The sequence below is a fragment of the Stegodyphus dumicola genome, chromosome 4 (assembly GCF_044657685.1).
Source record: "Stegodyphus dumicola isolate Sdum_Otavi_A_Nest chromosome 4, ASM4465768v1".
NCBI classification, from domain to species: domain Eukaryota; kingdom Metazoa; phylum Arthropoda; class Arachnida; order Araneae; family Eresidae; genus Stegodyphus; species Stegodyphus dumicola.
Window position 1 is genome coordinate 196,257,918 of NC_140771.1, and position 22,531 is coordinate 196,280,448.

Sequence of the window (22,531 nt, forward strand, 5' to 3'; positions counted from 1 at the left end):
GAATAAAAACCCATCTATGTGTATTCAGACATATTAAAATTTTCTGCAAAAATTCCACCAAAACTGAACATTTGTGTATAAGCCCGGTTTAAATATTCCTTATAAACCCAACTAAACACCGTGTTCACAAAAATCTTTACCCGGTCTTTATTTTAGCAGCAGTTGTTGGTAGACCTATCCTTTTTAATTACAAAAGATGTTTCAAGTGATGCAAATATTCATGCTTTGGTATTTTTAAATTCTAAAAGATGAGTTTTGTAAAAATTACGAAATCTAATCTTTTTGTAAGTTTTCCTAGCCCATGTTCTTACTTATATTTAGTAAAATGTTATACTCATTCTAAAAAATGAAATGTACAAAAATGGGATTCTTGTATACAGATTCCTACCTTCTTGTTCGCTTTATCCCGGGTATAAAGACGACCAATGGCTTTCCCATCCTTGCAGATTTCTTTGCCCCTAATGAAGAGGGGCCTGTACCTGTATTCTCTTGAAATTGATAGAGTTCTTGACTAAATCTACGTCAAACACAAGGTTGTTGCTTTGCTAATTTTATGTTCTGCTTTGGCGTATTTTCTATTTTGTTCTGAACACATTTTTTTTTTTTTTTTTTTTACAATTAGATCTTATTCACAGAACCACCGAATCCGTGCTCTAAAAGCTTTGGCAAGTCGAGGCTTTGGTATTGGCCTAAAGCCGACTCGTAATTTTATTTGAGTGAATTAAAAATATTTCTAGTTTAATGCATTTTTGGTTCAAATCCTCATCCATTCAGAATCTATTAGATAGAAGCGTTCCAAAATTGTTTCGGCGGATAATGATGATGTTAGTGGTGAGATGGTGAGCGATGCCACTCAACTGCAGTTGACTCTTTCAGAGATAGACTTCCGAGAACTGCTAGAAAATTTCGCACCGGATACTCATATTGAAAAATTTAATTAACATGTATTAGGATTAAATAAAATTAAAATAATATTTTGCAATTAATTTCAGTTATTGATATTTGTAATTATTCGTTCTTGTGATCGAATTATTTCTAAATCGTTTTGAACTTGCGTTAAAGTAAACCAAACGTCAGTAGTAAAATAAAATCTTGCTAGTAATTCTTGTGTTACACATGAAAATTATAATACAGGTTTTATATCCATCATTTCAACACTTTAACATTAACAATGCCAGTCAAACAACAGCACATTATTTTCCCTAATATGCAAAATACCAATAAAATATAGGTTTCTTATGCTATCCTGATAAAACAGTTAAAAGAACGCGATCCCAAGAAAGTAATAGACGAATTTGTCTACCCTTTTTTACGAAATCTCAGTTCTAAACATCGCTACGATTGTTTCCTTCCGCCCGCTTTTACTTCTTTAAAATAACAAAAAAATAAAAATAAAGAAAACAGATAAAATAAACTCCACGTGGTCATTGGCTTATTTTCGCAGCAGACGACTATAAGACGAGCCCCAAACGATCGGTAGAGGTCTCCCCCATCAGCTGACGCTCCACTCTCTGCACCTTTCTCTCCTCGCACATTCTCCGACCATCACTTGAATCGTCTGCTGCGGAGAAAATCTGCAGACGATAAGCCCATTTTCTGCCATATAGATTCTTCACATTTTGTAGGTGGCGAGTGACATAAATTCTGGTGTAGTTAGGGTGTGTGAGAAGATGTGAATAAATTTAATTTGTGTAGAACGTGAAGAAATCAACTGCGAACAAAAATTCATGAGAAAAAAATCACGTGGTTTGGGAAGAATTTTTATTAAAGTTCTGTGTGCTACCGTGTTGCGTCATCGCTCGGAACCATCTCTGAGTGGAATACGGATTTTTAATTGGCCGAAAGCTATAAGGAATGATCGTGTCATCACCGAATCGGCGGACCTGATGGTAGGTATTTAAAATATATTTTTAATTTTCCAATGCATAAAAAATCAGTAGATTTTTAAAAATCTAATTTCAACAGTTTTCAAATAAAAGCTATTTACTGGAAAAAATCTGTAGATCCAAATATAATATATTTATTTAATGTATATTTTTATCTATTTTATTAAAACTTAAAACTACTACTAATTAGCTTACGACAATTTCTGTCAAAGAGAAGCACACATTTTGACTGGTTCTTCAATTAATAAAAAATGTCTATTACTACAAACTCATAAAGCTAAATATTTATATTTCATTAAAATTAACACTTAGATTAAAGAGAACTTCAATTTGAAAAGCTCCGATATTTGTTTCTTCACTTCTTTTTGGAGCATAGGATAGAATAATATAAACAGAAAAGTACCAAAACTCTGAAAAAAAGGTATAAATATAGTTCAAAATTAATTAGTCGATCGCAGCGTTTTATTTTAGCCTCGGTGGAAATGACAGACTACAGAACAAGTAGTAGAAATTTTACAGAATTATACTTTCTTTATCATTTTTATCACAAATCATACTTGTTGGAAAATATTGTTAAGAAGGAAAGTTAACTTTAAAAATTAATTACTTTTATTGTGGGGAAGGACCTACCCTAAATATCATTTTCATTTAAATCTATCATTTAATTTAATTTAAATTCAATTATTTAAATCTATTTCATTTAAATCTAAACTTTTCATTTCTTTCTATGTAAGTTGTTTAAGTTGTTTCGTTTTTTGTGCTAATACTTAATAATAATTGTACTAATATAATACTAAATCCTCTTTAATTCTGTAAACAGGCATAATTTCTTGTTCAGTTACAAAGTTCCACTGTAATTGTTGTGTTGAGAATCCCAACTAAGTATTCAAACGAAACGTTTTCGTTTTCAATAACCTGTCTGTCACTTACTTCACTATCTGTAGCGTAGAGTTATGCGAGATACATACATACGTACAGACGCTACGAGTAATTCTCTTAATGATTAATTTTAAATCAGTTTTATATTTTTTTGGGGAGAAAAAGAGTCTTTTAGTCTGTCCTTACGTACATATTTCATGCAAAAACATCTTTAAATTGCATTCTATAGCGGTCAAAATGGATATTTGCGTTGAAATATGATGCCTGAAACTTTTCGCGGTTACAGTACTTCCTTTTTACTTCGTACAAGGAAGTAAAAGACTAGAAAGACAAAAGAATAGAATTTTCCTTTCAAGCAATGACATTCTTTAACTAAAACAACTTTTCTTACGGTAAAATTTAATTCAGGTTTTCCTATTTTTTATATAGTATTTACGTGTGTGTTAAATATTGTGTATGCGTTAGATTTAATGAATTATGTCATTTTTGCATTACGAACTTACGTACAAAATACATTTTTTTCGAAGGAATCATTTAGGATCCGTCAACGAATTAATTCATTTTTCATTTAAATCCTATGAGGAAAAATGTTACGGTTTAAGAATATTTCGGATGAGGAAGTATCTTCAGTAGCGAATTAAGATCATGAACATAGATTTCTCTGTGCTAGACTTTTAAGTCGTCTTCTTGATCACCTGTTGATTTGTGATCAACTGTTTGCTTCCTACTGATAGATAGTAAATTTCTGCAGGAATGACGTTTTTATGTGTGTGACGAGAGAGAAAATTATGTTTTAAGTTAAAAAGCAGAGCTTAATTTCTAAACTCAGAAATGGCGGAACCTATAAAAGCACTGTCAGGGAAGATTAAATAATAAAAAAATCTAAAAGCTTTGAGATTTTACATTACGTCCAAAGTGGCCTTTTTTTAACGTTTATTTTGTTACCTTTATTGATTAACTATCGTATTCTTTGCAGTTAAACCATAAGCTTCAGTTCAACAGTAATATCGGAGAATAATTTTAAAAAGAGCATATCTCTAGAATTTCTGATACAGAGTCTCGCGCGTTTGAGATAATTTTTTTTTTTTTTTTTTTTTTTTTTTTTTTTTACAGTGTTGCCATTGCTCGCTTTGAAATCGTTGAGTTTATTGATCAAAAATTCGATAAAGTGTTACAAAATATGTAATCGATAATAAAGCAAATTCAAAATTCCAAATTAGTGCTTCCAGATTCGGCCTATATTCGATGGTGGATTAGTTATTCATAATTGGATGGCTGTAGGTACCAATTATTTTATCACGATGCGGGAAACATACATACATTTATGCAGACTCTTCATTATTTAATTTCTTCAAATATAGTACAGGGCGATAATATTTGGTGGCAACCATTTGAAAAGTGAAACGGACATTTAAAGTTTTCGACGCAGAATGCCAAAACGAATTTAATAGCCCTTCTGGACTAACCCCTTTTGGGCTAAAAATAATAAATACTGGATAATAAAACTAAATAAGATGTAAAGATAGCAATAAAATTTATTATTAGTTAAATTAATGAAGAAATGTTAAATAAATGACAAAACGTTAAATAATAAATTAAAGTACCGGAAATCATGTAATTTTAAAGCTTCAATTAGAATTAAAATTTTACTCAAAGACTAAAAATTACTGGTACCGGCAGCCGATGAATTTAAACCTTATCGAGAGGTTAATATTTACATTTTGTATTATATCAGTATTTATATATGTGAAAGGTACTACAGATAATTAAGTCTGCACAAAGGATCATTGAATTTTATAATGATAGAAGCATCTTTATAAGTGGCTATACTTTCGATTCGAGTATTAGGTTTTGTTATTTCGCCGCCAAGCGATTATTATTTGTGATATATAAAACTGTAGATGAACTTTGTAAAAAGAACTTTTTAATCGCCCCCTCCCCATTAAATTGTATGATAAATTATTTTTAGTCTGGATGAGTCTGTTTTTCAGCCTTTTTGTCTCAATGAGGCGTTATGAATCAAATTTTTAAACTGAAAAATTATTTTTCAAGAAGGAATAATCCCTCTTTTATTTCCAACTGTTGTTGATATCAAACAATTGAAAACATCCAGCGAGTTTGGTAAAAAATCAGAAATTACGTCAAAATTTCTTAGAAACTTCATTTAAAAGATGTTTTCTCGCTATATAACCCTTAACGGTTTTCACTCCTCACTTTAGCTATGCTTAATCTTAATTATTGAATATTTTCTTAACGAAGTTGTGGAGGTTATTGCATTTATTTGCAAAGGTACTCCGGAAGCAAAACGCCTTGGGCCTTGGGCCGATGGTGCAAACAGTAAGATTATGAGGCTATTAATTTGCTCGTTAAATGAAGATATATACGAAAAACGATTTCAACATTAAATTAAAAAAAGTCCAGATCGAGTTTTAAAAAATTGGTTTCATCACATATCCACCATAAATAGTTGTGTGTACAATTTGTTTCTTTTATTCTCAGTTCTGATCAGTTCTGAAAACATTTTTGTTCTGTATCAGATTCTTTAGATTAATTAGTTTTAGCACATTCATAAAGCTTTTTGTGATAGATTTTGAAATTTCCATATTTTTATAACAGACATGTTTTCGAATGTTAGAAGTTTAAAATCCCGTAAAAGAATATATAATATAATATTATGTATTCACAAAAATTAGGAAATTAGCTCTTAAAGTAAAATGAGAAAACTATATATAAACTTAGCGTATAGAAACGGAAACAAATAAGAATGATGCTTTAGATTTCATCATATGACGTCATAACCCTTGAAACTATGTTTCCGCATCAATTTCGCAGCAATGAATGGCAACGATTCTCTGTCATATTGTAGCATATTTTTTTTTTAAATGTGTAAAATCACTCAACTAATTTTTTTAAAATCATTTTTGTTTTAAAGGAGGAAGAAGACTTTGTTTAACAATTTGAGGAAAGTTCAAAATTACTTAAACAATATAGTTTTAGATGTCGAAATATTGAGCATTTTTCGAAAATACGCCAGAAAATCAGAAATGACTTTAAAAACTTGATACAAATTTCACTTAAAAGCTCTGTCCGATGGCGTAATGTAAATTTCTGATGTTCGTAGGTAGTTCGTTAAGGGGACTTGTACACCTTAAAACCCATAAGCTCTTCGAATATGTGACGGTTGCAAGAATTGGGATAACTTATTTATTTTAAAAGCAATTAATTCCAACTTTTTACAGCTGACTACATAATATAGCCGCTTTCTGAAATAGTGATCAGAAAGTTTGTGTTGCCACAAATATTTTTATACTTTAATACGCTTTTTGACAAAAATTTTTGTCATGCTTCCACCTTGCGCGCACAGTTTCAAACATTCTGTTGCGTAATTTAATTCCATATTTAATATATAGCTTTTATAACATTTAAAAACTACTGTGAACCAAAAATTTTAAGAATTTTATGTTAAATTTTTATTTTATTTGGAGTGGAGTTTATAAAATGTATTTTATTAAAAAAATCTGTAATGTTTTCGTCCATAAATTTTTTTAATATTAAAATATTCATCAGATTTTTGGTTCAGTTAAAAAATAAGAGCTCGTATAAAGAATTCCATCCAATTTCAAGTATGTACCATAAGCCATTATTAAAATATCGTGCGCGAAGGTGGAAACGTGACGAAAAATTTTGTCACAAAGCGGATTAAATTACAAAAATATTTGTGGCAACACAAACTTTCTGGTTACTAGTTTCCAAAGCAGCTATATTATGTAGTCAGCTGTAAAAAGTTCGAAGTAATTGATTTTAAAATAAATAAAATATCCCAATTCTTGCAACAGTCACATATTCAAAGGGTGTTAAGGGGTTTAAGGTGTATGAGCCCCCTTAAACGAAGATATATGCGAAAAACTGATTAAACCTTGAAGCGAATTTTGAATTTTCAAAGCGTCGCTTCAAAACATTGCATTGTCATGCGTAAATAGTGTGACTACGAAATTTGAAATGGATAACTTGCGAGAAAGTAGGTTAAAAATCGATGACAAACCTCCAACCATAACGGCAAACACCGTGGGTGAACTGAGTGAAAGCTTATAAAAATAGTATGCTGCGTTATTGTGACTTATTATCTCGTTTATCTGATAGTAGCATCAGAACAAACCCACGAAATTCATCGTGGCAAGGAATTCAAGATTGCGCGTATCGTTGGCAAGAGCATTGAGCAACATATAGGTGACAGTACGACTTTACACGGTTCCGCCTCTAGTTTTGATGGAAAGTACCCGGGGGAACGGGTCCGAGGGTCTCCAATCCCTCTTTCCCTACCATTAATCTCTCGAGAGTACTTTCGGCTCACCCATATTTAGAGTGCTCCCATGTCACACAGACACTAAACATTTACTAACATCCATGCCTTCTCCGGGATTCGAATCGGGGTCGACCGGTACGGCAGTCAGTGTCGTTAGCCGATGTTACTGTTGGGTGACTAAAAGAGTATTGAAGGTAATAACTAACAATAACATTAGCACATAAATTATGTATGTTTATAAATTGCATACTTTTAGATACCCTCAATAAAACTCGTAATTATGATTTTCAAGGGATAAAATTGTAGAGGCATTAGGTTATTTGGAAGCAGAAGACATGAAAAATGAGCAACGCCCTCGCCGGGTCTCGAATCTCGGAAGTGCCAAGGCCATTACACTACGAAGGCATGCTAAGTAGGCGCGACAAATACCTTATATACTTCCCCTTTTAAATGGAGACTGGGGGTTAGAGAACTCAATCGCCAAATCCTGTTGGTGGAGAATTATCACCCACCACCGTTTTTTTAGTTCAGACGCCACTGTAGAGACATTAGGCTATTTGGAAGCGGGAGACATGAAAAATGAGTAATTTCCCTCGCCAGGACTCTAACCTCGGACCTCTCGAATACGCGCCGAGTGTGCTGGCCATTGCACCACGGAGGCATCTAAGAAGGTGGTAGAAATACCTTATAAAATTAGCAAAAAAAATGGAGGGAAATCACGTGAATAAGTAGGTTATTTTGTATTTTATTAATTCCAAATTTCAAATATGGTCTTCCACATGCCCATATTCGTAGGAGAATTACGTCATTCAAAATTCGATGGCTCTATGTACCGTTGTTGTATCACAATGCGAGAAATATACATACATTTATGAAGATTTTTCATTATTTAATTTCTTTAAATATAACACAGGGCGATAATACTTTGCGGCAACAGTTTGAAATTATCGCATTCCTCCGTACGTGCTATTCTGATGTTAAGTGGTAACTGCGAATTGAAGAATCAGTGGTTCGAAATCTAGAGTAGAACATAGCTCCTTTCTTTTGTCTGCTACTCCAAGAAACCTAATATATTTATAGTGTTTCTGGAATCAAAATATGGTGAGCGATGTATTTTCTGCGTTTGGTTGTCTGGCTGTCATGTTTCTTCCTTGGCGCCTTTTAAGGAGAGAGTAATGGCACCCTCAATCACCTCTCATGATGTATATGGTAACATGTCCAGCTAGGAACTGGAAGATCCGTGGTTCGAATATCAGCTTGGGTGTAGCGCCTTTATAACGCTTCCTGCTCCGAAAAACCCAATGTCTTAATAGTGTGAATCCCCCCTCCGGGTAATAAATATTATATACACATGTATTCGAAAAGAGGGATAAAATAAGTCCAATAATCTGAGGAATTTTCGATAACCGTAATTATCTATCTGTAATGATAATACTTTAGTTGTATCGTTTTTCATAACTATGTGCCTAACAGCTTGTGTTGTTTGCCTACAGTGTTAACTTGTAATCGTTTTACTTACAGAACAGAATCTTCGTAACCCCACATCGAACACAACGTTTGCTATCATAATGGAGATTGTTTATGATTGTTTTCTGTAAGTGAATGGGTTGCGAGTTAATATCGTAAGCAGACAGTTTGGGCGGTTTCATTAACGGTTTTGAAAAGAGATAAAGATATAGCGCAAGATTAAGAAAGTGTCTGCGAGTTAATATTGTGGATAGACAACTCGAACTGTTTTATGAATGATTTTGTAACAAGATAAAGACGTTAACGTGTGATTAAACGAAATGTTAATGTACTTATGACTAATGTGAATACAAGTTAACACCGTTGGCAAACAACAGAAATTGTCAGTCATTTTCCCCTCTTTACCACCAGCCTTCAGAGTGTAATTGGAACAATGTCCGGCTAGTAATCGGGAGGTTCCAAGAGGACTTGGAATGCCGCCGAGGACATCGCTGATTTCTCGTGTTTCCCAGACAAATCGCTCCACCAACTAAGAACGGCCATGCACCACCACCCAGAGAATCAAGAAAGAGTCTGTCAGTCCTTCCTGTCACGTGTTTCCCAACTTGAAGAAATTCCTGTATAACTTCAAGTACCACTTTAACTAAAATGTGATAGGTAGACCATAATTTGCCACCACGAGGATTTAGCGACTGCGCCCCCTTCTAACCAATCACCCATAAAACGCAAGTTACTTTCTCCCTCTTCATCAAGTGCTTTCGTGATATATTTCGAAAACACGTACGGCTGGCAATTGGGAAGGCCGGAATTCAATTCCCGGCAAGGTTTTTCGAGATTTTTTTCATGTTCTTCGAGAAACCTAATGACTCTACAAGCTGTTTTGTAAACGAATTTGAAATAAAGGAAAAAAGGAGATACTGATGTATGGTTACTGATGTTAATATACAACTGACTAAGCTGCAGCAATAACCTGCATAAACTGTTAATACTCGTAGAGGGTAAGTAGTTCCCGGAAATATCGTATGGTCTTGGTCTACTTTCGTAGTCGACTTCTGTTCGGCTGTTACCCGACGGAGGGGTAAGATAAAGTAACACTGCTAGTTCAACCTATATCCAAGCCAGTGCAGGATTTACGTATAAGCTACACAAGCCCTACCTTCTTGGAAGCCCCCCCCAAAAAAATTTAAAATATGAATGATAAATATGGTATTAAAAGATAGTATAACAGACTTATAAAGGGCCCAATAATCTCAAATAGCTTATGGCCTCATCAGGCCTAAATACGGCCCTGATCCAAGCAAATTTATCCAAATTCCAGCAAAGGCGTTGACATGATTTTCCTCATGCATAATGTCCTCATGTATAATTTTCTCATTTATAGGTTTGCGCCACTTTCCTATAGGACGTCTTTCACGAAGGCATCCGTTCTGTTCGGCAGGTAACCCTCATGTGCGTTGCTTTAATCTAATAACTCTAAACTCAGTGATTGTAAAACATACCTATTAATGTAAAACGTAAATGAAGAGCAGTTATGAGAGAGACTACGAGAATTCAGAGCCCGTTAATATTGGTTACGTTTTTCTTTTCTGACACCAGTTGTTACGTTATTTTCTTCTTTCACGTTCGTACGGGCTTCGTAGATTTAGAGTGAATAAAGACGACACTTGATGAAGTATCGAAACACACTTTATTTAGCCAATATTAATCAGGACAGCTCCAAAATCACGTTACAGTCGTCGAAGAACTACTATGAACACGCTGACACGATCAGCGACACAGCCTTCAGGTTATCAGGTTATCATGGTGAAGACAGCTTCACTGCAAAGCACCAGAGTACAGCTCCCGACTCTGCTCAGTCATTCTCGGAACTTCACGTACTCTCGAGACTCTCCACGCTACAACTCGCGATGTATTCGTCGACACACAGAGCACACAGTCGTTTTCGGAGCTCAGCACGCTCACTCGACGATGCACTAACCGCAATACACTAAGAGACTCCTTCGGTGAACTCGACGACCCACTCGGCACTCGCTGCCCGGCTGTCAGCTCGCTAGACGAGACATCAACTCGATACTGGCTATCTCGCACTCTAGATGAGGCACTCTCACTCGCCCTCTCGATGAAGCACACACACCCGACTGCGGACCAGCAGGGTTATATAGCTTCCGGCATGAGTTCGAGAACATTCTGTGCTAAACCGGTAAGCATTCCCTCCAGAAGGTTCTCCATCCGTCCATGGCATATCGCCAATTTTGTCGCCAAATGTGCGATTTCTCGCTTAATGTGGCAACTGCTTTCCGGGGAAGCTATCTCACCGTGCCTGTACATTTCGTAACAGTATGATTTACTTTTTAGTCAGCTATAAGCCTGTAGACTTATAAGGTATTTCTCCCGCTGTCTTATCATGCCTTCGTGGTGTAATTGGTGAGCACACTCGGCGTGTATTCGAGAGGCCCGTGGTTCGGGTCCCGGCGAGGGCATTGCACATTTTTTCAATATCCTACTTCAAAAATACTTAATGTCTCTACAGTGGCGCCGGAACTAAAAAAGATGGTGGATGATGATTCTCGACCACCAGGATGTGGTGATTCGGTTCCCCAATCCCCAGTCGCTGTTTAAAAGGGGGAGTATATATAAGATATTTCTCCTGCCTTCTTATCATACCTTTGTGGTATTGTGATCAGCACACTCGAGGCATATTGGAGAGTTCCGTGGTTCAAGTCCCGGCGAGGGCATTGCTCATTTTTCATCTCTCCTGCTTTCAAAAAAACACCTTATGCCTGTATAGACTGTGCAATGTTATCATTGCTTTCTGAGCAGAACTGATATAATTTTTGAATTTTAGCTATATCCATTGCAGAAAATAGACTGAGCTGTTCGTAATTGTGGTATTTCTGTGGGAGTCTGTAGGAATAGAATTTCTGAAGCTCAAAGATCTTAGAGAAGGATACGGGATTTGACAACTCAAATCTTTTTGCATTTTTTGTCATCAGAATCTTTCAAAGCGTAACCTAAAGGTAGAATTTTAGTTAACATGAGTTACCGATATCTCTATCAGAGGCTGTTATAGTCACACTTATAATTGTGTACAATGAATCTAACATGTAACATTTTTCTTTGTTAACTGTTAAAATCATCCCCCTCCATTTATTCTTGCATTAATTTTAACAGATAGTGCGATATGTTCGAAAAATCGAACTAATACTAAAATAAATTTTACTATATTATGTTCAGAAAATGAAGCTTAAGATTTAAGAGTTTTAATTAGTTACTTATTTTACTGAATTTATTTTCAATTCTTCCAATAATTATAGGTGTGTTTGTAAAAATTCTATTCTTAAATTTACTGTTCATTAAACGCAAATTTCAGGTTTTGTTTTAATTAAAAACTTTAAATATCAAGTAAAAGTTTCTTTTTTCGCTTTTTTAAACTTATTACTTTAACTTCGAGAAATTAAAAAAAAATTTAAAAAAAAACTTTTACTATTCAGATTTAAGAAAATTTTGATTCGTACCGTCTCTATTTCTGGTTCTGATGAGATATTTTTTTTTTATATAAAGTGTTAAAAGAGAGCTTAACTCCTTAATTTCCCACTCCTTAAATGTTTAAAGAGAGGACTGATTTGCTTCTAAAAAACCTATGGGTAAAGATTTAACAGAGCGGGATTGGCATTTTAGGACGAGATAACTAGAAGCGCGAATTAATTCATTATATTTATTATTATCTTCATCATCTATTAAAGTTTTGAAACGACGCACGAGGTGTATAAATACAGCAGACTCCCGATTAACCGGAAGAACCGGTGAGACGGTTAATCCAAAATCACAGTTAAAAAGTAATGTAAAATAACTGTTGGATACTTAAATTTGCCGAAGTCCACGAAGGCTATCTGTTTTAGGAAGAAATGCCTTTGTGGACGAGTTCCAAGGAAAACTGTTTCGTGTTTACGATATACATGAGGAAAACTCAAGAAAACCAACCATACAGCTAACGCGTTCGCTTAAGATTGAACCAGGTCAAATTCCTAGTATTCAACAGTCCTAATGGTTTGGCCACTGTTGGGGCAAACCAAACTGTAATTAATATAAAAATACTAATTACACTTTATCAATATTTGTTAAGAAGTTTAATTCGAAGAATAAACCCATTTAGTTACGTAAATTAAATCAGCCTTCAAAATGAGTACATCACATATCAAAACTGAAATCTTCTTTAGGTTTAATGTTTTTCGTGTAGTTTGATAAGTATCAATGGAAAATAGAAGAGTAATATCTGTAAGCTTAATTTATTTTTGATGGTTTAGCAATTTGCGTTTAATGGATGATTTAATAGTGCTTAAATATTTTGAATAAATTTATATAAATTAAACTTATAATACTTTATGTCCAATTAAAAATCTTTCGGATTATGCGCATTTTACTTTTAACGGGTGATTTAACAATGTTTATACATTTGGGGATTATGTGCAATTTCATGTAGAAATTTTGCTTTATTCTAACGGTTTGTGATAACAAATTTTGCATCACTCCGCAGTAAAGAAACTAAACATTTTTAGATAAACCCCAGTTAATCCGCAACCCGGTTATTCTGTACTCGCTTTATTGGGAGTTAACAATGATTCCCGGTAATAAATCTTACTTAAAATCTGCTGCGGAGTTAATTAGTTTTATATAAGTTTTTTAAAACATATAGAAACGAAATATTGCCAGTGACTGGAAGGTATTTTATTACGAGTAATTTAAAAGCAAGCCGTTTTGTACATACCACTTAGCATTTAAAAAAAAAAAATTCTTTAAGGCAACTTATTCTTTACATGTGGAAACAAATACATAACTCAAAGTATATTTCATAATATGATATTAGAAATATTTCTTTACATTTTTGGTAGAAAAGTTCTACATACCACAATCTTGAATGTCAGACCTTCCAAACAACTTTAAAATTGCAGTCTTCTCACATATAACAAGAAAAAAGGCCAGTAGAGTGTACCTTATTGAGCTTATCGGTATTTTTTATTTGAACACAATCGTCTTTATGGAAGTAACTTCTGTTTCAAACTGAAATAGGGAAAGAAACTTTTTTTTTACCTCAAGAACGTTCGTGATGACCTACGAAATACGCATATTTCGAAAACCGTTGAAATCGTTTTACGTTATGTATGGTTTTTTTTAAGCTAAATTTTGATTTTTATGTGACAATGGAGCTTTTTACATTATATATTTATTCAGCTTGGCCTAACAGTGAAACTTTTAGACTGTTATTTATTCTTACTACATTTCCAACCCATTTTAGAGCAGATGAATCAAAAGTTTGTTAACATTCTTAAAACACGTTGGAAATGTACTACTAGCATACATCTGTGAAAATAAAGTCTGTTAGCAAATTTTAGGGTACCTTTGAATAGAAGGCATTTGTAGGCATTTTATTTTAGATCAGGACACGGAAAAATATCCACCGCCCTTGCTGGGATTTAAACTCCGGACTTCTGGATTGCTAGTCGAACGTGCTTGCTATTTCACCATGAAAGCGCGCGGTAAGAAGGGAGAAAATGAAAGGACGAACGGATATGCGTCAAATCAACAAGGCAGAAAGCAAAAGTACTCGAAAAATACATTTAAATGGCAGTTGGAGAGGGCGAGAACATTCGCCAGTTCTTGGAGGCGACTAAATATCGTCTACCGCCTTTAAACAAGCCTACAAACTGGAACCATTGGCAGCAGCATTCCGGTTCTTTTTAACTACATCGCCTGAGAAAATTATGTCAAGGACAGCATATAAAATACAATACAGGGTTACTCGGTACAGTACAGTGCAGTACAGTACAGTACAATACTTAGTACAGGGTTTTAATAATACAGGGCTACAATTTTAAAAAATTGTAAATTTAGTAAACTATGTGATCTACACCAAAATTTTATTGTACTGAAATTCAGGCAGAGTTATTAAGCTTTTTTTATATTACACGTTTTACAAATGCTCAATGTGTCCACCTTTTCTGGTGCGGCAGACATGTATGCGTCACTGGCAGGATTTGCTTTGGCAATACTGGAAAGCTAGCCAACGCATTCGAACTAAACAGTGATTATTATCTCGTTCAATAAGACAGTTGTTCAGCTGACTAAACAAAAGAATCTCTAAGAATATGTTAGCCAAGATCTGGTGTAGAGCTAGGACAGGACGCAGAGAAAATTAAATAACTCGTTACTATGTGACCCACACAGTCTCATATTTAATCCCGCGTGTGTGAATCTTGTGCGGTTTGCTCAAGAATACTGTATTTCTGTCTTCACTTCCTGCTATCCTCCAAGACCATCGCAACCGTATCAGTGCTGCTGCTGTGGCCGAATCACGCAAACTCTAATTAGCTTAGTTCTATCTCTGCATAAAAGATAACACTAATCATCTCTCGAGTAGAGATATTACAGTTTTACTATTTGGGATATATATATTGTTGCGTGCGTACGGGTTCGTTATGAAATGAATGCACAAGTCCGATGAAAAATGAACAAAAATTTATTATTATCACAACAAAAATGCTTAAATTTTCTCAAATTATCATGCAGTATTACAATATCTCACAGTAGCTATCTTTTAACTACTCAAATGTCCAATAGAACGTCATTCAAAACAGCTAAAGAACACTAATCTGCGGATTCGCTACAATCAACAAGAGCAGTTTTCTAAAACAACAACAAACTAAGCAACTACTAACAAACTGAGATGTTTTCCTCCTTTTATAAGATTTTAAAAATCACGCGCTAGAATTTTCCAGTACTTTCTCGAAATCAAAAAGAGATATTTATTTATTTAATGCACGCGCTCTTGTATTTTCAATTTTCCGGCTTAGCTTTCTTTTAATATTCGTCACGCGCTGCACTGCGCGAGAAATAAAACCATTTAATTTATAATTAAACTAACATTAGCTTTTTAAATACCAAATTCGTAACACTGCCCCCTTCCCAAGGACTGCACGTCCCGGGCTGTACAATCCCTGGACAGGAAGCTAAACTTACAACTGTGGCATAAACATTACATTACAATATCAAACAACATGAACAATAAATGCAATAACTAACTTAAACAAATCAAATGCTATCAAATACTAAATACAAATCAAATCAAATACACATTTAAAAACAAAAAGGACCATGGTCTGATACTATTTACAATTATTTACATTACGTACTATGGCCATAGTAATGAGCTAACCTGTCGTAATGAACGACTTTAGGTTTAGAGTTCGAAGACTTACGAATCCGAACCACGACGTCATTCAGCCTGTTTAGAATTGTGTACGGGCCATCCCAAGGTGACTGTAATTTCGGACAAAGTCCTTTCCGTCGAGTCGGATTCCACAACCACACTTTGTCTCCTTCGTGGAATTGATGTTCAGTAGCTCTTGTGTCGTATCGGGTCTTCATCTTCTCCGTCGCTAAGTTGACTCGCTCTCGTGCAAAGTTGTGCATCACTTCAAACCGGGCCTGGAGATCTTGAATATATTCCTCAGACGATGAAGGAGCATCTGGAGGGCGGCCAAACAATAGATCACAAGGCAGACGAAGGTCACGACCGAATAGCATCTGTGAGGGAGAATAGCCGGTAGTCTCGTGGACAGCACTGCGGTAAGCCAGTAAAAACAGCGATAATTTCTTGTCCCAGTCCTGCTGGTTTCTGGAAACCACTAATGAGAGGTTATTAAGGATGGTTCGATTGAACCTCTCTACCATGCCGTCCGACTGGGGATGTAATGGCGTCGTTTGGGTCTTGTCAATGCCGAGTAGTTTGCATAGTTCTTTGATTACTACCGAGGTAAAATTCCTTCCCTGATCGGAATGTAACTGAAGAGGCACTCCGAACCTGGAAATCCAGTGCTGTATCATTACCTCAGCTACTGTGACAGCCTCTTGATCAGGAATAGGATAAGCTTCAGGCCACTTGGTGAAGTAATCAACGACAACGAGTATGTATTTGTTGCCATCAGCAGTTCGTGGCAGAGGTCCCAGGATGTCAAAGGCGATTCGTTCAAAAGGTGCCCCTACGTTGTAACGTTGCAGCTTGCCTCGGCTGCGTCTCTTAGGTCCTTTCCGACCTGCACAGGCATCGCAAGATCGGCACCACTTTTGCACGTCATCCATTGCATTATTCCAGTAAAAGCGCTCACGAACTCTCTGTAAGGTCTTCATTATTCCAAAGTGACCTCCCGTAGGGCTGTTATGTAGTTCTTTAAGGACATCCGGAATGCGGGATCTTGGAAGTATCAGCTGCCATCGGAACGTCTTCCCATCATCCGATTCGAATTTCCGGTATAAGATGCCGTTTCGAATGTGAAGTGAATCCCAGAGTGCCCAATATTGTTTGGTTGTAGGACTACAGATAGAAATGTCCTGCCAGGTAGGTTTTCTGTTTGACGACTCCATTAGATCAATTATGGGTTTAATGTCGCGGTCTTCCAGCTGGTCTTTCCTGACTTCATCATCACTCCACGGTTCTCGATCAGCCGATGTTGATGTTGTAATTTGTCTTGCGACCGGAGTCAGCAGCTCGTATTTCGCTTCCACCCTAGAACAATATCGACAGTTTTCTTGGCAAGGTCTTCTAGACAGGGCGTCGGCGTTTCCGTGTGATGATCCCTTACGATGACGGATAGTGATGTCATATTCTTGGAGTCTCTGTATCCACCTGGCTATTTGACCCTCAGGATTCTTGAAATTTAAAAGCCAGGTCAATGATGCATGATCGGTGCGGAGCAGGAATTTTCTGCCGTATAGATAGTGATAGAACTGTTCTACAGCTTTGACTATGGCGAGCAACTCTTTCCTGGTGACACAATAATTCCTCTCCGGTTTAGACAGGCACTTGCTCCAGTACGCCACTACACGTTCTTGGCCGTCTATTTCTTGCGACAAAACAGCACCGACACTTTCATTGCTCGCGTCGGTGTCGAGAATAAATGGTCGGTCGTGCTGAGGATACGTCAGGATTGGAGCAGATGTTAAAGCTTCCTTTAAGTTGTTAAATGCATCGTCGCATTCTTTTGTCCACAAGAACTTTTGGTTGCTCTCTGTCAGCTTGTGAAGGGGTCTTGTGATGGAAGAAAAGTCCTTCACGAATCCCCTATAGTAGGTGCAAAGCCCTAGGAAGCTTCTCAGCTGATGGACATTTTCGGGACGTTTCCAGGATTTAACCGCTGATACCTTTTCAGGATCCGTGCGCACACCTTCTGCAGAGATGACATGTCCCAGGTAAGTCACTTCCTTTCGGAACAATTTGCATTTAGCGGGACTCAGCTTTAGATTGGCTTCTTTCAGTTTCTGAAGCACCTTTCTAAGATTTTCTAGATGCTCTTCAAAACTCTTTCCGACGATGATGATATCGTCCAGGTATATCAGACAGGCTTCATAGGAAAGTCCTTTCAAAACAGTCTCCATGAGGCGTTCGAATGTTGCCGGCGCATTACACAGTCCAAACGGCATCACCTTGAATTGCCAAAGCCCTTGTCCCGTAGTAAATGCCGTCTTTTCTCGGTCATGAGGGTGTATTTCTACCTGCCAATACCCACTCTTTAAATCAAGCGTTGAGAACCACTTGCTTCCAGAAAGAGTGTCTAGAATGTCGTCAATTCTAGGAAGAGGGTAACTGTCTTTCTTCGTAACCTCATTCAACCGGCGATAGTCAACGCAAAATCTTGTTGAGCCGTCTTTCTTTCTGACGAGAACGATGGGAGATTCCCATGGACTTGTTGAAGGCTCGATGACATCGCCTTCTTCCATATCTTTTAACAGTGTTCGCACCTCTTCCTGTTTAGCAAACGGCAGACGCCTTGGATGTTGCTTGATCGGGGGATGATCGCCGGTATCTATTCTATGTTGTGTCAAACTAGTTCGACCCACGTCAGAAGACGAGCGGGAGAAAACAACTTGAAGATCTTTAATGACGCGATCGGCAGCATTTTTCTCTTTATCGTTTAATTGTGCATTCTGCAATAACTCCGATGTAATGCTCTCTGAGGACACGGATTCTGGGATGTTACTCTTTCTTTCAACGCTGGTTACTGGAGTACATGTTGCAACCACTTCACCTTTCTTAATAACTCTCGACTTTTCAGTTACATTGGCGACTCTCACCGGGATAACCGTTCTGGATAGGTCGACGAGTGTTGAGGCTACTAGTACTCCTTTTGGGATATTACAGTTATTGGGATATTCTATGATGCCGTAGCGGAAATTTCTATTTTCGGCTATGGATCCAGGAAGTAAAATTTCTGTTCTTGCCGGTATTGTGATATAGTCTTGTGCTATGATTTTATGAACAGATTTAACTTCTTCATCATTAACGAGAAATAACGCTATGTCCTCAGATGTAGAATGCAATTTGTTATTTTTAAAATCCAAGGAAAAATTGTATTTCCTTAGAAAGTCCAATCCGAGTATGCAAGAATCAGTGATCTCTGCTACATATGCCGTGTGATGGTAAGCGGCACTTCCAAACGTGATGTTAACATTTACTTTCCCATTGATGTCGATCTTCTCACCGGACACAGTCTGTAGGGTAACGCAGGGCGGCGTCCAGATAAGTTTGCTTTCCAGTTGTTGAGCCAAATCTTTTCGGATGATGGTAACGTTGGCTCCTGTGTCTATCGTCATATTGCAGGGGACTCCGTTAATATGTCCTATTATGAAAAGTCCATTACTGCCGCCTCTCACTGCAGAAATCTGAAGCGCTTTAAACTGGGGCTTTTCATTATCTGGCAACCTCCGCCCCGCGAGATGGCTACTAATTAGTTTCCCTGCTGCTTGTTAGAAGCGGTCTTAACATCCGTACCCTGGGGTATTCTGCAGTTTCGTCGTATGTGTCCTTCAGCACCGCAATTTCAGCACTTAACGGTCGGTTTCTTCTCACCAATATTCCGTCTCAAGGCGTTCAGTTGTCTAGTTAAATCGTCTAGACGAGCGGTGACTTGATCCCCTGGCTCCTGGACTTGAGCAGCTCTGACTGGGTGGCGGTCTCGACGAGTGGCTTGCTGGGCTGCCTCGAATTTCATGGCGTACACTAGAGCGCTTTTTAAATCTTTTACATCCGCCATTCGTAGAGCTTTTTGTATTTCAGTATCTCGGATGCCGTCGATAAAGTATTGCAAGGACAGGATTTCCCTTGTTTCTGTCGGGCATTCCGAAAAGGCGAGATGGGACAGCCTTTCAACATCCGCGGCGAGCTCCTGAAGTGTTTCGGTAGGCTTCTGTTGACGAGATTTTAATTGGAGCCTGCTGTAGTCTTTTAAACACTTCTCCCCAAAGCGCAACTCCAAGGCGCCGGACAGAGCTTCGAAATCTAACCTTTTGTTTTCGGGAAGAGTCTGAAGGATATCTGCTGCGTCGGCTCTTAGAGAAGCGGCGAGATGACAGGCCTTAGCTTGGGAATCCCATCCATTCGCATCCGCCACGATAGAAAATTGTGTCTTATACACCTGCCAGGAGGTCTTCCCATCATATGTGGATAGCTTCAGAGGTGGACGAGCAGGCATTGGTAAGAATTTAAAATCATCACTCCTGCTCCCTGCCGACGCTACGAATTTCTTTAAAGTATCCATTTCTTTGGCAACTGCAGAAACTCTCTCATCAATTTGTTGTTCGATTTGGTGTTGGACGGCACAAACTCTTCCTTCAATTCGTTCCTCCACAGCAGAAACTCTCCCTTCTATATGTTCTTTTACAGAAGAAACTCTTTCTTCTATTTCTTCTTTCACCGAAGAAACTCTTTCTTCAATTTGATCTTTTACAAAAGAAACTTTTTCTTCAATTTGTCCAACTTTATTTTCAACTGTGTCAATTCTGCCTTCTATAGCTTCAAATTTGTTTTCTATTATGCAGGTAATCTCTCTTTTCATTTCTTCTTGACCTGCTTCAATCTTTTCTTGACCAGCTTGAACGGCTTTCATTTCGTCCTTAACAGATTTCTGGTCCAATTTCATTTCTTCCTTAACGGAGTTGACGGCCCCTTCCATCTTTCCTTGGCTAGATTTCATCTCTTCTTTCATTTCTTCTTTAAACGAGGCAAAGGCTGTTATCAATTGCCTTAATTGCTCTTCCATCGCTCTTGTTATTGGCATTCAAACCCCACTCCTGACACCAAAAATTGTTGCGTGCGTACGGGTTCGTTATGAAATGAATGCACAAGTCCGATGAAAAATGAACAAAAATTTATTATTATCATAACAAAAATGCTTAAATTTTCTCAAATTATCATGCAGTATTACAATATCTCACAGTAGCTATCTTTTAACTACTCAAATGTCCAATAGAACGTCATTCAAAACAGCTAAAGAACACTAATCTGCGGATTCGCTACAATCAACGAGAGCAGTTTTCTAAAACAACAACAAACTAAGCAACTACTAACAAACTGAGATGTTTTCCTCCTTTTATAAGATTTTAAAATCACGCGCTAGAATTTTCCAGTACTTTCTCGAAATCAAAAAGAGATATTTATTTATTTAATGCACGCGCTCTTGTATTTTCAATTTTCCGGCTTAGCTTTCTTTTAATATTCGTCACGCGCTGCACTGCGCGAGAAATAAAACCATTTAATTTATAATTAAACTAACATTAGCTTTTTAAATACCAAATTCGTAACAATATATATATAGGTATGTATGTGTGTGTATGTGTGTAAAATAAAAAATATGGAATAAAGTTATTAAATTTAATTGGAACCAATTGGCAGCTGCCTTTTAAATGCATTAATTTTAATTTAACACATCCCTGTTTTAAGGATAGGCTTTGCATTACTTTCGTCACTCTGAAGCATGTTGCATCACTTTTTCTCTGCAATTTCTCTGCACTGCGAAATTTTTATCCCGTTGCCCATGATTAAAACAAAAACCTTTCCAGCTTATAAATACATCCGCAGTTACACTCACTTCCAAAAGTTAAGCGCAAAGATGTAAAATGCAAAAAAATCAACAAATACTGCTTTGATTGACACAAAGTTCGGCAGGAAAGTAGCATATATATTTGTGCATAAAACAAAATCAATAATTATATGCAGAAATAAAAACAATATTAAACTTTTGTAAGTTATCAGATAATGACATACTGGAGACTTAAACAGAATTAATGTATAAACTGAAAATAAACAGCATAAAATGAAAAAAAAAGGACATTAATAGGGTATGTGATCCCCCCTTGTCTGTATACAAAGTTTACCTTAAAAACATGCTTTCAATTAGGTGGTCAACCACCGCAGAATTAAGCAATCGCCATTCTTTTTGTAGAGCACCTTCCAGCTCAATACGAGTGGCTGAAGGTGGGAAACGTGAAGATACAGGACGACCGAGAGCATCCCAAAGATTTTCAATAGGATTGAGGTCGGGCGAATATGCTGGCTGAGCAATACGCTCAATCCCTTCACTCTCCAGGTAGTCATCGACGATGTCAGCTCTATGGGGACGTGCGTTATCGTCCATTAAAACAAAAGTAGGGTCAACTGCTCACAATGGGTTCTAGGACTTCATCTCGATACTGGACAGCTGTCAAAGAACCCCGTTTAAAAGATGTGCAGGTCGATGCGGTATCCCAATGAAATCCCTGCCCACACCATAATGCTTCCGCCTCGGAATGCGTGATGTTCGGTGATGTTTTGGGACATTGCGCGTTCGTTGTTCACGCCATATCCTTATACGCTTGTCATCTGGCTTCAAAGCAAATCTTGACTCGTAAGTAAACATGACATTGTCCCAGTCAGACAGATTCCAATTGACATGTTCCCGGCACCACTGTAATCACCACTGCCCCTCTTGATTGGACGGATAGAGGAACACGAACTCGAGGTACCCGGGTGTACAGTCCACTCATGTGTAATCTTCGGTGTACAGTAGCTTCAGATATCGCCTTACCAATGGACGCTGTAACCATAGCTGTCACACGTGTGGAGGTCGCTCTGCGATTCCGCTTGGCTACAATAGCAATATATCGATCTTCAGCTGGGGTTGTAACCCTT

General features: G+C 37.1%; 1 long non-coding RNA gene across 1 annotated transcript in view; it reads left to right on the forward strand.

Moving 5' to 3' along the window:
- Window positions 1-1,524: 1,524 nt before the first annotated feature.
- The window catches only part of LOC118187729 (uncharacterized), a 314,862-nt gene continuing 293,855 nt past the window's right edge, over window positions 1,525-22,531 (forward strand). Inside the window, exon 1 of the long non-coding RNA XR_015040537.1 lies at window positions 1,525-1,889. This is a non-coding gene — a long non-coding RNA (uncharacterized LOC118187729). The remainder of the gene's footprint in view (window positions 1,890-22,531) is intronic.